This window comes from Lycium barbarum, chromosome 3 (genome assembly GCF_019175385.1).
Source record: "Lycium barbarum isolate Lr01 chromosome 3, ASM1917538v2, whole genome shotgun sequence".
Classification (NCBI taxonomy): Eukaryota; Viridiplantae; Streptophyta; class Magnoliopsida; order Solanales; family Solanaceae; genus Lycium; species Lycium barbarum.
In genome coordinates this window covers 60,186,119-60,197,907 of record NC_083339.1, presented here as the reverse complement: position 1 = coordinate 60,197,907, position 11,789 = coordinate 60,186,119, and positions in this window count along the sequence as shown.

The following is an 11,789-nucleotide window of genomic DNA, read 5'->3' as shown; positions in this document are numbered from 1 at the left end:
TTGATGGACAGATGCTTGACTGCATCCCTTCAGGAAAACATGGGTATTTCACGCATTCAAGCCCACTCCCAGAATTTAGAGGAAAGCCAACAACAACAAAGAAGTGAGCGTGAGCATGATAGGGGGTATAACAAGAGGGCTAGATCTTTGGGCCCGACGAGTGAGTTTAGAGGACGGCAAAGACAGCAGTTTTCTAGGCATTCAGGCCATTCTATGACTAGTGCGCCTCCATGGTTACAGGCCAAAGATTTGATAAATCTACTTATTCCGGGCCGAGTCAGAGTTTCAGGGCTTCAGGTTCTCAGTTCAGAGGTGATTCGGGTCAGGCAAGGCCACCCGTGCCACGGTGTTCCCAGTGTGGGAAGTTACATTGGGGCCAGTGTCGACTAGGTTCAGAGATTTGCTATGCATGCGGTCGGCCAAGCCATATCATGCGTGATTGCCCCTCGGTTGCTGGCCGGGTCTTCATCATCTATACGCCCTATGGGGACAGGGTCACAGGTGCCAGTCAGCCATGGTAGAGGTAGAGGGAGAGCCCCAGTTCTAGTGGTCCTCAGCACTGTATTTATGCTTTGGCGGGGCGACAGGATCTTGAGTCTTCCCCTGATGTCGTCACAGGTATATTATCGGTATTTTCTCATGATGTATATGCTTTGATAGACCCGAGCTCCATATTGTCATATGTTACTCCATATATTGCGGGTCGGTTTGGGGTCAAACCGGATTCCATCAAACCTTTTGAGGTATCTACACCCGTTGGTGAATCGGTAATAGCTAGTCGAGTGTATAGAAATTATGTAGTTGTGATTTGTGACCATCGTAATATGGTTGATTTACGTGAGTTAAAAATGGTGGACTTTGACGTTATCATGGGCATGGATTGGTTGGCTTCTTGCTATGCCAATGTTGATTGTAGAATGAAAATGGTTCGCTTTCAGTTTCCGGGAGAACTAGTTTTAGAATGGAAAGGAAATACCGCATCCCCAAAGGGTAGGTTTATTTCCTATCTAAAGGCAAGGAAAATGATCACAAAAGGTTGTATTTACCATCTAGTTCGGGTTCAAGGTGTAGAAGCCAAGTCGCCAACTCTTCAGTCTGTCCCCATGGTGAATGAGTTCCCAGATGTATTCCTGGAAGAGCTTCTAGGCCTCTCTCCAGAACGGGAGATTTATTCCGCTATATATGTGCTACCAGATACAAAGCCCATATCCATTCCTCCTTACAGAATGACTCCCGTAGAGTTGAAAGAGTTGAAGGAGCAATTGAAGGACTTGCTTGAGAAAGGTTTTATTAGGCCTAGTTCTTCCTCGTGGGGAGCACCCGTGTTGTTTGTCCGAAAGAAAGATGGCTCCTTGCGAATGTGCATTTACTATCGGAAACTGAATAAAGTGACGATCAAGAATAAATATCCGCTTCCAAGGATTGATGATTTATTTGATCAATTACAAGGCCCCAAATGGTTTTCAAAGATAGATTTGAGATCCGAGTATCATCAGGTGAGAGTTAGGGAGAAAGATATTCCTAAGACAGCCTTCAGAACAAGATATGGCCATTTTGAGTTTCGGGTAATGTCATTTAGACTAACTAATGCACCGGCAGTATTTATGGATTTAATGAACAATGTGTTCAGGACCTTCCTAGATTTATTTGTGATTGTATTCATCGACGATATCTTGGTGTATTCTGGGTCCGAGACAAAATATGCGGACCATTTGCGTATTGTTCTTAGAGTTCTTCAAACTCGAGAGTTACTTGCCAAATTTTCTAAGTGTGAATTTTGGTTGGACTCAGTGACCTTTTTGGGGCATATTATTTCAGCTAATGGCATTCGGGTAGATACCCAAAAGATTGAGGCCGTGAAAACTTGGCCAAGGCACACAACCCTTACGGAAGTTCTTAGTTTTCTAGGCTTAGCAGGTTATTACAGGAGATTTGTAGAAGGCTTTTCTTCCATTTCTGCACCGCTCATGAAGTTAACCCAGAAATTAGCTAAATTTCAATAGACAAATGCTTGTGAACGCAGTTTCCAAGAGCTAAATGATAGATTAACTTCTGCCCAGTCCTGACACTTCCAGAGGGATCGGAAGGTTATGTTGTCTATTGTGATGCTTCAGGTGTTGGACTAGGCTGTGTGTTGATGCAACATGGTAAAGTGATTGCGTATGCTTCAAGGCAGTTATGGAAACATGAGAAGAATTACCCGACCTATGATCTTGAATTGGTTGCAGTGATTCATGCATTGAAGATGTGGAGACATTATTTGTATGGCGTCCACGTTGATATTTATACAGATCATAAGAGCCTTTAGTATATCTTCAAGCAGAAAGAACTGAATTTATGGCAACGGCGATGGTTGGAGTTGTTGAAGGATTATGATGTTAACATCCTATATCATCCCGGGAAGGAAAATGTGGTGGCTGATGCTCTTAGCCGTAGGTCCATGGGAAGTTTATGCGATGTTCAGCCAGAGAAAAGAGAGATAGCTTGTGAGCTCCAGCAATTAGCTAGCCTAGGAGTTCGAGTAGTGGACACAGGCAATATGGGAGCCACCATTCAGAATTCAGCGGTCTCATCACTAGTAGTTGAAGGAAAAGAGTGTCAATACGAAGATCCCATGCTAATTCATTACAGAAATACACTCCCTCAGAAGGAGAAGTCATCATTCGAGATTTCTGGAGACGGAATTCTCCGATGCCGAGGTAGGTTATGTGTTCCTGATGTTGCAGGATTATGCCACCAAATATTAGGAGAAGCCCATTGTTCCCATTATTCCGTTCACCCCGGAGCAACGAAAATGTATCATGATTTTAAATCTATATATTAGTGGAATGGGATGAAGAAAGATATAGCGGAATTTATAGCTTAATGTCCCAACTGTCAGCAAGTGAAAATTGAGCACCGAAAGCCACGTGGATTGTTGCAAGCTATAGAAATTCCAACTTGGAAATGGGAAGTAATTAACATAGACTTCATTACAGGCTTACCCCATTCTCGACGTAAGTATGATTCTATATGGGTGATTGTGGATAGACTCACGAAGTCAGCTCATTTCTTACCGGTCAGAACAATATATGTGGCAGAAGATTATGCAAAGCTTTAGGTTAAAGAGATAGTACGACTTCACGGTGTTCCGGTGTCTATTATCTCCGATAGGGGGACTCAGTTTATAGCCAATTTTTGGAGATCTTTCTAAGAAGGTGTAGGGACTCAGGTGAGACATAACACGACATTTCACCCACAGACTGATGGACAATCTGAACGTACCATTCAGACCCTTGAGGATATGCTACGGGCATGTATATTGGATTTTGGAGGTAGTTGGGATGATCATTTATCACTTATTGAGTTTGCTTATAACAATAGCTATCATTCTAGCATCCAAATGGCTCTGTATGAGGCTTTATATGGGCGAAAGTGTAGATCTCCAATTGAGTGGTTCGAAGTAGGAGAGACCAAATTGATAGGGCCGGACTTGGTCCAGCAAGCTATAGAGAAAGTCAAGCTTATACATGATAGATTATTAATAGCTCAGAGTCGCCAAAAATCCTATGCAGATAATCGTCAAAGAGACTTAGAGTTCCAAGTGAAAGATTGGGTATTTCTGAAGGTGTCGCCAATGAAAGGCGTAATGAGATTTGGCAAGAAGGGCAAGCTCAGCCCTCGGTACATTAGATCTACCTCCGGATTTGGAGTCAGTTCACCCAGTTTTCCATGTATCGATGCTTCGTAAGTGCATCGGAAATCCTTCTAGAATTGTACCAATAGATGATGTCCAAGTTACCAAACAAATGTCTTATGAAGAAGTCCCCGTTGCCATTTTAGATAGGCAAGTACGGAAGCTCAGAACCAAAGAGGTAGCTTCAGTTAAAGTTTTATGGAAGACTAATAATAGGGAGGAAATGACTTGGGAAGCCGAAGAAGACATGAAGTTCAGGTACCCGCATTTATTTTCACCTTCAGAGGAGACTCAGGCAGAGACGCCATTATCCTCAGGAATATAGTGTTTTCCTTGATGTTTTCCTGGTCGTGTGTGGCCATGGTTATTGATGTTTTTGTTGTATCCCTGTGAGGCAATGTATTTTGGGTTGCTGCTTTAGGATGGTAGTGCCATATTATAGGGAAAACTCTGGCGAAATTTTTATAGAATCCCCAAGAACCTAACATTCGAGGACGAATGTTCCTAAAGGGGGAAGAATGTTAAACCTCGGAAATTCCGGATGTGTGGCCTTATGGATAGGCTAGTGTGAGGTTAGGATGATTATGAAATCCTTATGAGATTAAGGAAAGTATTAGATAACTTAAGGTGCATACTATAAGATTTCGAGTCATACGAATATGTGAAGTTTAGTTTGTTGAAGGAAGTGAAGCGTAAGTCGTGTTTGGAAGGTTTCCGCTATATTTGAGCTAATATTTATTTATAATAATCTTGAGGGGCTGCTATAGGGCCTATTTTATGGTTAATGAAGTGTTACATAAGTGCCAGGAAGGTTCCACGAGGATTGGAATTCAAACGAGAATGGAATTCGGAAAATTCCCAGTTGTACGGCCATTTGTACGGACCCTATAAATTATACGGCCCGTATAATGGTCCGTAGATTTGTTCTAGAGTAGGGTGCAACCTGCCCAATTTTCGTTAAATCATGAATTATTCCAGTAGGTTTAAGAGTATCATTAAGGCTTAACTATGGCATGAATCCTTCTAAATGTAGATTATTCAAGCTTCTACGGTGAACGTTAAATAGTTAAGAAGACAAAGAGGTATGTAAGGATGACTCTTCTTTTATTAAGGCATGGTTCCTTTGCTATATACCTTTTCATGAGTTCCATAGTGTCCTCTCAATGATTCTATCTCTAAAGTTACTAAAGTTCATGATTCTCGATAATTTCACGATACTAGTACCTCCTTTATATGATAGTTGATCCTCTAAGGATAGATGTAACGAAAACGATGATGGCAATAATGTTGATGATACTTATGGACTTTTATGTATACATGTCTAAGTATGTATGACTATTATATAACACTGAGCTTATATGGCCGAGTCTGATCCCTATCACGCGCACACCACTGCAGTTGGGTGCGGATAACACTGGGCCTTGGTAGGGCCAGGTATGTATAATCACCGACCCTTGTCATGGCCGGGTATGTGAAACACCAAACCTTCATGGTCGGGTATGATATAGGTACGAGTACGAATAAATACGAATAAGAATATGTATATGTGTGTATGTACATGATTAAGCATTAGAAATGGAAGGTCCATATGAAAGACAAGTAAGTAGATATGATGAAGGCCACTAGAGGTACGAATAACTCTATTACCTCCTTGTTCTCCCATCTCATGTTATTTCTTATGTTGTCTATTATGCTTCTACTATGATGTTGATTATGCTTTACATACTCAGTACATTATTTGTACTAACATCCTTTTGTTTGTGGACGCTGCGTCATGCCCACAGGTGGACAGGGAGACAGGCTTGGTCCATAGATTTCCTATTCAGTGACTGCATAGAGGAGCTCCATTTTATCCGGAGCTACAGCTTTTGGGTATTATTCTTTAATGTACATACATATGGGCATGGCGGGGTCCTGTCCCTCCTATATGATGTTACACACTCTTTTTAGAGGCCCGTAGACAGTTGTGTATGGTTAGATGTCCTATAGCCTTGTCGACTCATATTTTGTATATCATTTTGATAGCCTTGTTGGCTTGTGTATATGGATATAGGCATTGTTATTGATGATGATATAAATACGTTGTTTCCCAACGAGATTAGCACTATTGATGTATGTAAATTATGAGTAAGCCGTGTGGTCCACCTAGATGTGAATGTGGATGTACGATAAGAGGTGCCTGGGTGGGCTAGGACCGGGTGCCTGTCATGGCCCACCGGTCGAGTCGTGACATTTGCGGCTGCATATTGAGTTTGCTTAGCAGCAAACTTGTCTTAAACTTCCATGTTTTAGGCAGCTCACTGCCCAACACCACCTCAAGACATGGTGGAGAGATGCGGCCGCAAGTTGCCATTTGCTAGGCTGCATCTTCACAGCAAGTTGAGGCAGAGGGGCGGTTCAAGCGCTTTTTAAAGTTCTAAAAAGTCCTATTTCATGTATGCACTTTCCATACTTCTCTCTCTACCTTATAAGGGTGCTCTTGAAGGTTCTCCATTATCTCAAATCATTCCAAACCATCACAAGAGAAGATCAAGCTCTAAATCCCTAAGCTAGTTCATGGAAGATGATTATTCTTGTTTCTACTTGATGTTGTGGTGAAATTGGTCTTGAAGTAAGGTATGTTCTTTATCTTATTTCTTATTTTGAGTTGACTTGAAGGTTTAGCAAGTCTTAAAATGAAGAGAATCATAGTAGAGGAGTCACAAGGTATTAAGTTGAAGATAATGGCTATGGGTTGATTTTGAAAGGGAGTTTTGGATTGATTTAAGTTTAATTTGAATGTAATCTCTTGGCTATGGTATCGTTGATGTTATTATTGTTGTTTTAGAGTTTGATAGAAGTAGATGATATAGGGGAAATGCTGCCCAATTTTCGCTAACTCACCAATTAATTTAGTTTTACCTTATGAGAGTTTCAATAACTTGAACTTGGTATGAATCATCTTGAATGTAGATTTTCAAGCTCGGGAGGATAGACGTTGAGTGGTTAAGTAGACGGCGAGGTATGTTAAGGCTATCCCTTTCTTTCTTATGGCATGATATTATTGAAACCAACCTATACGAATGATATCTATATTGACTCCGTTACTAGAAATACTAGAAGCTTATGGTTCTTGATGTTCTTATGATATTATTGATCTTTGTCTTAGGGTGATTGTTCCTTAAAGGTGAGATACGTTCATGATGATAGTTCCATAATGGTAATCGGAGGTTTACCGACCTTATGTCACTCGGATAGAGTTGTTACGTTTCTTTGTACTCTTATGCATACTTTATATATATATAGCTATTTTCTCACACCGAGCTGCGCTATTGTCGGCCGGGTCCCGCACCTGTTGTGCACACCACTGCTGTTGGGTACGAATAAAACCAAGCCTTATTCTGGCCAGGTACGGATGACACCGAGCCTATATGACCGGGTACGGTATTATGATATATGTATATGTCTGAAAATGTTTTTTAAAAAGGAAAGCATACATAATATCCACTTAAGAGGCATTCAGATGTACATGTTATCTCTCTTATCTCATATTACTTTTCATATCGTTATTTTGTTATTATTCATGCCTTTCATGCTTAGTGCATTATTCGTACTGACGTCCTTCTTGTTTGTGGACACTCAGTTCATGCCCGCAAGTAGACAGGGAGACAGACCAGACCCTTAGGCTGTTTCCTCAGCATATGTATAGGAGCACTCCACTTGCTCCGGAGCTACAGTTCAGTTGGCATGATTCTTTTGTGTATATATATAGGCATGGCAGGGTCCTGTCCCATCTTTATTATGTTATGTACTCCATGTAGAGGGTCATAGATCGAAGGTACAGTTGGATGTTCTGTGACCTTCTCGGTCCCTGTTGTATGATACTATTGTTTTGGTAGCCTTGTCGGCATGGGTACTTGAGACAAGTTGATGACGTATATATGTAGATATCTTTTGGGCTTGAGTCCCTTACAGTTTATGATATCTATCAGTTAGCATTATGCCTTACTCAGGTATGATGATGAGATGCATATATGTCAAGTGCTCGGTCGGTTAGCTCCGGGTGCCCGTCATGGCCCTCTAGTTGGGTTGTGACAAAAGTAGTATCAGAGTAGTTCATCCTAGGGTTGTCTATAAGTTGTGTCTAATAGAGTCTTGTTTATAGGTTTGTGTGCACCACACTTATAAACAAGAGGCTATAGGACATTTAAGAAGATTGACCTTTCTTTCTCATCTAAGATCGTGCGATAGAGCTATGTTATGAGGATTCCTTTTTCCTAACTGTACGCTACGATTTCAGTAATGCCAGTGAAGCAAAAAGCTTCAACGGCCCAAAAGGGCAAGTCAGTGGCAGGTAGGAGAACTGGACGGGTACCACTTACAGATATAGAGGAGAGCGAGTCCCAGAATGAGGTTCCATCTCGGTCCTTTCATACTCCGCCCGCTCCAGAGTAGCATAGAAAAGCTTCAACCCTAGCTCCAGCAACCCCTAGTTCCTCCCCCAGATGCCTGAGGCCAGGATATAAGAGAGGCTATTAGGTTATCCAGTTAGTAGCCGCTCAGGCCCAACAATAGGGTACGGGTCATGGTAATAGGGCAGTTAGTGCCAAAGTTTGAGATTTTATTAATTTAGACCATGCAGAATTCTTTGGGTTGAACCAGATAAGGACCCACGGAACTTTTGTTATGTCCCGTATTTTCGTATAACGGGAAATCAAGAAATAAATAAGACTTGTGTGTGTTGAGGAAATATTTGGATTTTGGTGAATATGACTATGTTGGTTATGGAGTCGTTAATGTTAAGACCTCGGGGAAGGCCGAGGGTAAATTTGGAATTTCGGAAATTTGTTTCGGGAATTACAAAACGGGACGTTTTATGATTTGGGCCAAGAAAAATTTGAACATAAAAGTGAAGCCCAAAGTGTGAAGTGGCCGGCCCCTTTGGCAAGGCCCAAGACCATTTTAATGGTCGTGTGAGTGGCATGTGCCTTAGTCAAGATATATATCAATGATCCTTAGAATTATCTAGACAAAAAAAAAATCAAACAAACCCAACATGGAACCTAAACCACTATTCGGCCGAACCCCTTAGGGGAGGAAAGAAATAATTTTCCAAGCTTTGTTGTTAATCCAAAATTCTTGATTTCTACATAGTTGTGAAGTACTCAAGACGCTCTCCGACGTGATACAAGTAGTTTGGAGAAAGAGCGACGTTTACGACAAGTCAGAAATTCAAGAAAAGGTATGAATTTTGTCCTCTTAATGTTATGAAATGGATATGTATGTGTTAGTGATTGGATTAGCATGAAGATTATGGGATGGGGTCGTGTTTGTGCATGGCGTGTGTGTGTGAAAAAAAAGGTGTGTTTGGCCGTGTGCCTTAGATGGGAAAAACAAGTGTGAATTGATTTCGTTTAAGGTTGGTAGTTGTGTCGTCATGGCCTTTATAACGTAAATGATTGATTGAAGAATTGATTTGGTGTTAGAAAATGATTTCGGACGTTATCGGAAAAATGTATACCTTTGGGGATATTTGTGTATATCATAGCATATTTATGACACTAAAGACCTTAAATAAGATTTATGGTTGATGATAACGAATTTGGAATGAAACGACGCAAGTTAGAACGTTCGTCGTAACTTTTGGTGTTTGAATGAAAAATGGGAAAGTAGTGAACTTTGGGGATGTTTGTATGTGGTTTGGAACTTGTATGTAGTGTGCTTGAATAATTGGGAATGAGTGAATGAATGGACTAATGTGGAAATAGATTTGGAAGTTGAATCAAGAATTTGCCAACTTATGTATTAAAGTGAAATTTTGAAGTTAATGTAGTATGATTGTGGTTTGTATGGTTTAATGATGTTTGGGCTGTTGTTGTTGTTGTATTTTGAGCCGAGCTAAGTCTCGGGGATGTTAGATTTATAGGGGAAATGCTGCCGAAATTTCGGTAGCCAAGTATAGCCCCAAAGATGAAAATGCTAACTCTCATGAATAGTAACTGGTAAAAGTGACCATTTGCAGTTTCTGGACGAAACGGGAATCGCGATTTGAGGAGCGTAAGGCGCCAACCAGGTATGTAAAGCCTACCTATCCTTCTTTTGGCATGTCCTAGTCATACTAGGTTAATATCGGAATCTCGGGGGTAACTCTGCTCTTGGAAATTTAGGTTCAAGTTTGGGTACTATTCATCCAGCGCAATTGAACCCTTTTGTGGCATTTGGTGAAAGGAATGTTCGAATCGTCATAACTTTTGTGGTTGTGTCCGAAACCCTCCGAAACTTTCGTAGATGGCTCTAGGGAGCCTAAGGTCTGTGATTTGCGTCCGCCGCCTCAATTTGACTCGAGGTGGGCCCACGAGCCCCGAGGCTCCCCTTATTCGGTTTGTTTGGTTCGTTTGCGTCCGCTATGACCAGTGATCGTTTGTTTATGACTCAATGGTGCGTTTGAAACTTCCTATGCCGTTAGTGGACTTTTGTACTTTGAATAATGTGAGATCTTCGGAAAATGACCTATAAACAACTTTTTCTAAAGATTTGGCAGTTTGGAACTTCGTAACTTTTATACACAAATTTTGTTCAATCTGATTCCTATTCCGAGCCTTCTGGCGTCAGTATATACCTATACGTAAACTATATGTTGAGTCCGACAAATTATTTTTGATATGCATATGGTTTCTGCACTACTCTGTTCGTGCGGTCTGCTATGACTTCGTTCGTCGGTACCCGGGCCGACTTTGTGATCGTGCGCGCTATATTATATTCGGGAGTTATGATGTGTTACAGTTTCCGAGGCCTCGCCATAGGGCCGGCTACCGTTTATGGAGTTATGATGTGATATGGCATTTGATATGTTCTGATGATGTGATGTGTGTGTGATATGATGTGTCTGGAGATTGTACGGAGATTTGAAAACTTCTGGAGTTATGATGTGTTGTGGCACCAGCGTCGGGGGGTGACCACGTTCCTAAACCCTATACATGATTTGATTTGCATTTGTATGTTCGCCTCCCGCACAGGTTTGCTTGGTTTGCGATGTCGGTGTGTTTGTTCTTTCTGACTCCAACTGTGTTTGTGATTTCTGTACCTTCTGCTTTACATACTCAGTACTTCTCCCGTACTGACCCCCGTTTTCTTCGGGGGCTGTGTTTCATGCCCGCAGGTACAGAAGCTCGTTTGGGTGGTCCTCCAGTCTAGGCTACTCATTCTGCTGTGTTGGAGAGCTCCCCTTTGATTCGGAGCCTAGTCATTGGTACATATCTTTTGTTGTGTCTGTATCCTGTACATTTGGATGAGTGGGTACGGCAGGGCCCTGTCCCGTCCTATGTTCTTATGTTCTGTTTTGTCTAGAGGCCTGTAGTCAGATTTGTGGGTCGTGGGTCCGGTGTGTTTGCATGTGAGTCTGTTTTGCGATCTTAAGCGGCCCGTACGCTACTATGGCCAAGTCGGCCTCTGAGTTTGTATGTGTGTGTATGCATTTGGGGGCGATGTACATTCCGCTACCCCTCTGATGTGTGTGTGTGAAATTTGGCGATGTATATTCCGCCTCCTTTCTGATTTGTGATTTGTCTGATCTGTACGGGCGACTGCTTAGGATAAGTGTTCGGTAGATATCTGATTACGATGTTGAGTTCGAATAACGTACGTTGAGTTTGGACGAGGCTGATTACGATGGTTTGGGTGTGAGTTCGTTTGGGGTGTCCCAGAAGGGCACCAGTCGCGGCCCACGGGGCTGGGTCGTGACAAAAGTGGTATCAGAGCGGTTTGTCCTCGGAATGTCTATAGGCCGTGTCTAGTAGAGTCTTGTTTATCGATGTGTTGTGCACCACATCTATAAACAGGAAACTACAGGACATCTAGGATGTTGTGTTGCCCTTTCTTTGGAATCTTAGATCGTGCGATAGAGCTGTGTTATTAGGGTCATTCTGATCTGACCCGTTGTTGTGTTTGCAGTGATGCCTCCGAAGAAGGCAACGGCGGCCCAGAAGGGCAAGGCGAAGGTGGGAGAGACCAGTCAGGCACAACGGGCTACTCGGGCTTGTGTCTATGATTTGCCTGAGGTTGCACCTCATTCTGAGGGGTCTGCTACACCCCCATTAGTACAGCCTGGAGCGGGACCTTCAGCAGCTCCAGAGGT